The following is a 6,141-nucleotide window of genomic DNA, read 5'->3' as shown; positions in this document are numbered from 1 at the left end:
ACCACATGCTTTACCACTTGCCATCACCTTTGTTTTTCCGATATTCACCTTCAGACCTTTCGTCTCCATACATTCCTTCCACTTGTTCATCTTCTCCTTCAGTCCATCCATACTTTCTGCAATCAACACCAGATCATCTGCATACAACAACTCCCACGGTAAACCCTCCTTTACGTTCCGAGCCAGCACCTCCATCACAGCTACAAATAGTAGTGGACTTAGTACTGACCCCTGATGCACTCCCACCTTCACCTCAAACTCACCACTGTTCCCGTCCTTCGTCCTTACAGCTGTGTGTGCTCTTTTGTACATTGCCATTACTACTCTGATCAACCATTCCTCCACTCCTAACTTCCTCAATGCCCATGTCACTACTTCAAGTGGAACCCTATCGAATGCTTTCTCCAGATCAACAAACCCAAAAAACAACTTCTTCCTCTTCTCCATGTACTTCTCCTGCAACTGCCTCACAATAAAAAGTGCGTCTGTCGTTCCTTTTCCTGGCATAAATCCAAACTGCATTTCGTCAATCTTCACTTTCTTCCTTATCCTCCTCTCCAACACCCTTTCCAATACCTTCATTCCATGCTCTAATAACTTTATCGCTCGATACGAGCCACAGTCCAGAGGGTCACCTTTCCCCTTGTATAGAGGGACGAGGGTACTCAGTTCCCAATCCACTGGAATGCGGCCTTATTTCACCACCAGATTGCAGATCTCTGTCATTCTCTTCACACCCCAATTTCCCGCTGCCTTCAACATATCTCCCACAACTCCCGTCGGCCCTCCCGCTTTTCTACTCTTCATTGCTTTAATCACTTCCTCAACTTCCTTCTCGGTTATCTTCTCTGCCGGTCCTAAAACTGGGTTACTCTCTATGTTGCCATCCCATTCATTCTCTGCATTCAACAGTATTTCCATATATCTCTTCCATCTTCCTTTTATTCCATCTGGATCGACAACGATTTGTCCCACTTCATCCTTCAAGCAACTCACCCCCATCACATCACACCTCTCTTTTGCTGTCTGCTTTGCAATCCTGAATATCGCTCTCTGACCCTCTTCCGAATCCAAGCGTTCTCCGAACATTTTCCTACATGCCTCCTGCGCCTTTGCTACCTCTTTCTTTGCAGCCTTCCTGGCTGCCTTATAACTTTCATGCTCTGCCTTTTCTGCCCCCGTACCCTTCGCCTTCTGCCACTCCTTGAACTTATTTCTCTTCTCGTCAATCTTCTTTCCAACTTCATCATCCCACCACCATGTGTCCGAGTGCCTCGGTGGTCCTTTTGTCCATCCACATACCTCACCAACGGCTCCCAACAGACTATCTTTCATTGACATCCAACCACTTTCAAGCTCAACCACATCATCCTCTGCCATACTCAGCCTCTCTTTTAATGCCTCCCTCACTGTCACCTCTTTCAACCTACACACCTTCATTCTCGGGGTTGGTACTTCACCCGCCGAGCTCTCCTCGCACCTTTCAACCTTATGTCGCAGACAACCAAGTGGTGCTGTGAAACGGCCTCCTCCCCCGGGATCACCTTTGTGTCCCAGAGGTGCCCCCTATCTACAGGTGGGTGTAATGGTCATTTATTATCACTATTTATTTGGGTGGGTGTGACGGTCGTTTTTATCACTATTTATTTTGGTGGGTATGACGGTCATTTTTTTATCACTACTCATTTATTTGGGTGGGTGTGACGGTCATTTTTATCACTATTTATTTGGGTGGGTGTGACAGTTATTTTTTATCACTAGTTATTTATTTTGGTGGGTGTGATGGTCAATTTTTTATGACTATTTATTTGGGTGAATGTGATGGTCATTTTTTATCACTATTTATTTGGGTGGGTGTGACGGTCATTTTTTATCACTATTTATTTGGGTGGGTGTGACGGTCATTTTTTATCACTATTTATTTATTTGGGTGGGTGTGACAGTCATTTTTTTTATCACTATTTATTTATTTGGGTGGGTGTGACGGTCATTTTTATCACTATTTATTTGGGTTGGTGTGACGGTCATTTTTTATCACTATTTATTTTGGTGGGTTTGACGGTCATTTTCTATCACTATTTATTTGGTTGGGTGTGACGGTCATTTTTTATCACTTTTTATTTTGGTGGGTTTGACGGTCATTTTTTATCACTATTTATTTGGGTGGGTGTGACGGTCATTTTTTATCACTATTTATTTTGGTGGGTTTGACGGTCATTTTTTATCACTATTTATTTGGGTGGGTGTGACGGTCATTTTTTATCACTATTTATTTATTTGGGTGGGTGTGACAGTCATTTTTTTTATCACTATTTATTTATTTGGGTGGGTGTGACGGTCATTTTTATCACTATTTATTTGGGTTGGTGTGACGGTCATTTTCTATCACTATTTATTTGGTTGGGTGTGACGGTCATTTTTTATCACTATTTATTTTGGTGGGTTTGACGGTCATTTTCTATCACTATTTATTTGGTTGGGTGTGACGGTCATTTTTTATCACTTTATTTGGGTGGGTGTGATGGTCATTTTTTATCACTATTTATTTTGGTGGGTGTGACGGTCATTTTTTATCACTATTTATTTGGGTGGGTGTGATGGTTATTTTTTATCACTATGTATTTATTTTGGTGGATGTGACGGTTATTTTTATCACTATTTATTTGGGTGGGTGTGACGGTCATTTTTTATCACTATTTATTTTGGTGGGTGTGACGGTCATTTTTTATCACTATTTATTTGGGTGGGTGTGATGGTTATTTTTTATCACTATGTATTTATTTTGGTGGATGTGACGGTTATTTTTATCACTATTTATTTGGGTGGGTGTGACGGTCATTTTTTATCACTATTTATTTATTTTGGTGGGTGTGACGGTCATTTTTTATCACTATTTATTTATTTGGGTGGGTGTGACGGTCATTTTTTATCACTATTTATTTTGGTGGGTGTGACGGTCATTTTTTATCACTATTTATTTGGGTGGGTGTGACGGTCATTTTTTATCACTATTTATTTATTTTGGTGGGTGTGACGGTCATTTTTTATCACTATTTATTCCTTCGTTTGTACCGATATGAAGGGAGCTTCTTCTTGCATCTACAGTACATCATACCTCGTCCAGTTTATTCATTCCTGCCTCATCTTGTTGAGCAGTTGCAGTGCTCTCGGGGAGGGGTTTGGTTGACTTTTGAGGCACGTGCGTCACGTGACCGTATGTCGACATTCGTTACACGGGAGGCTCGATTGGCTCCAAACACTTTTTTTTTTCTTAAAAAAAAAAAAAAATACTGAATCGAGGCTCTTGAAAGAGCTAACATTTATTTCACAAACAAATCAACCAGACAAACAAAATATATAAAAAGAGGGAGCGGAAGACAAGATGGGGAGAGAAGGGGAAGTACACAAACACAACATTTGAGAGCAGGGAGATGTGTGGGGGGGGAGGTGGCGTGGGAAGGGGGGGGGGGGGGAGAAGTATAAAACACAAGGACACCAAAGACTTCCAGGACAAAAGTTGGTATTTCAAAAAAGTGGATTTGGGGTGAAATTAGCGGGGTTAGAAAAGATCAAGGTTTTGGATGGGGAAAGATAAGAGATGGTGGTGAACAGCTGTTTTAAAGTCCTGGAGGGTGAAGTGGGATTGAAGAGAGTGAGGGACTTTGTTCCAGAGTTGGGAGAATAGAGGAATGAAGGAGTGAAGGTGAGCAGAGAGTCTTGATTTTGGCAGTTTAACCATAAGAGGGTTGCAGGCAGATCTTGTGCGACCTGTAGGAATATTTGGGGGACAGAGCCCAGAGAGAGCTGGGGAGGCAAGGCCAGAGAGGAGTCGGTAGAAGACGGAAAGACCACCAACCTGCCTGCGGTGAGTGAGTGAGAGGCCCTTGGAGTTAGCTTCATCGCGGGAGATTCCAATGATTCTGAACGCTTTGGTTTCAACAGCGTGAAGACGAGCTAGGTGTGAGGGCAGGAGCACCAGCCCAGAGGGGAGAGCAGTATTCCATTGAGCTGCGGATGAAAGCCTTGTATGTGGTGAGGAGCTCAGGTGTGCCAAGGAAGGACTTCGCACGACGGAGGATGCCCAGTCGGCGACTGGCTTTGGAGGCCAGCTTGGAAATGTGGTTTTCCTAGGAAAGATCATGGCAGATAGTGAGACCCAAAAGCTTGAGTGACAGAACTTCTTGGAGAGGATTATTCATAAAGTGGATGGGAGGGTTGTCCAGTCGGTCTTTTCGGAGAGACATCGTAAGAGTGTGAGATTTGTCAGGATTGAAAGACATGTTCCACTTGTTTGCCCAGTCTGATTTTGTCCAGGTCTGCAGAGAGTGAGGAGGCTGTAATCAGTGCAATACATGTAAGTATTGCACTGATTACGTGCCTGGGGTGGTTTTGAGGAGTCGGGGTGGCCTCACCCAATTGTGCTCTTCGGTCTTCCCAACTGATCGGACAAAAGTTCAAAAACCTTTCGTCCGCAGCCTCCAGCGAATGTACGTACAGCGAGCGACCAAAAATTTAGCAGGAGCGTACCCCAGGCACAGTCCGATGGGTGATCAGTAAATCCGTGGTCCAAGTGTCTCTTTTACAACAGTTAACTTTTAAAATGGAGCATTGTGATAAAAGCTCTGCACGTTTGGAAACGTACCTGGCTGGACCGGTGCGGGAATGAGCACGAGAAACCTGAGAAAACCAAAAAAATGAAGCGACCTGGATAAAAAATAAACATGAAAAGGTCTTTTCAGCTCAACAATGCTGCAGACAAAGAGCCTGGTTGTGTACAAGCTTTCATCGGAGGAGGGAGGCGAAACAATATACCTGATGGCGAATGTATGATCATTCATACCTGGTCGTGTCGCTCGGTGTGTGCAGGTGTGCTTGTAGGCCCTGCTGGACCACGAGGGTGAGATGCTCAAGCTTTCGTGGCGGTTTGGACTTTGGATTTAAAAGAATAGGGAGGATTTTGGGGGTGATCAATGGGGCATGTTTATAGGGCTGGCATCGCTGCCGTTTGTATAAAGCACGTACGGGATCGCTATAAATCATTTGTAAACTAGAACGAGCATTCCGAGATTGCAGACCCTCGCTAGGACTCTTGTGTGGCAAATAAATGGAAGGACTTACTGAATGAAAGGTCATTGATTATTTTAATGAAAGGTCTGAAAAGGTGGAAAACGTCTCAAATGGTCTTAAAAGGTCTTGGGGTCTTAAGGGTGTAATATAAACTCTAAAGGGTCTGAATGGTCTACAGGTGTCTGAAGGTTTTAAAAAATGTCTAAAAGGGTCAAAAGGAGTCGAAATGGTTTTGAAAGGTGTGAAAGTTTATAGGTCTACATGGTCTTAATGATGTAAAGGTCGAAAAGTGTCTAAGTGGTCTGAAGTATAAAGAGATTGAAGTGTCGAAAGGTCGAAAAGGTATGGTTCCCATTGGACGTAATTAATCGATGTATTCAGGGTCCAACTTGTGTTCAAAACTGGATGTAATTAAATGACATACAGTATTCACGTTCCAAAAGTATGTAATTAATAGACGTACTGTACTCGTTTAAATGCACATAATTAATAGACGTATTGTACTCATGTTCTAATGGTCCATAATTAAAATACTTTTTTTTAACATAATACATAATAGACGTACTGTACTCATGTTCTAATGGTACATATTTAATAGATGTACTGTACTCATGTTCTAATCTTTAAATATAAAACAGTGTGTGTGTGTGTGTGTGTGTGTGTGTGTGTGTGTGTGTGTGTGTGTGTGTGTGTGTGTGTGTGTGTGTGTGTGTGTGTGTGTGTGTGTGTGTGTGTGATGTTACAGATAGACTCCGAAACGGAGAGGCTCACGTGCTTGATATTTGGCATAGACATGGCCATTGAGCCTGGGACGAACATGGCTGAGACCATATTTGACGAGATCCATATTTTTTATTCATATTTACCCCAGCGCATTTCAGCGAAGTACCCGCTAATCTCAGCCAGTGCGAGCAGCTCGCTGATTCGCTCAGAGCGATCACGTGATGTTCCATCCCGTCACACGTCACGTCACACGTTTGCACGTGATTCAAGGCGAAAAGCCATTGCGTTTTTCACCTTTATGCGACCGTGTTTTGTGTCGATTTTGTGCGATATGAATTAAATTTTAATTCA

Source organism: Myxine glutinosa, chromosome 7, assembly GCF_964187855.1.
Source record: "Myxine glutinosa chromosome 7, kmMyxGlut1.1, whole genome shotgun sequence".
NCBI classification, from domain to species: Eukaryota; Metazoa; Chordata; class Myxini; order Myxiniformes; family Myxinidae; genus Myxine; species Myxine glutinosa.
Note: the sequence above shows the minus strand (reverse complement) of the source record.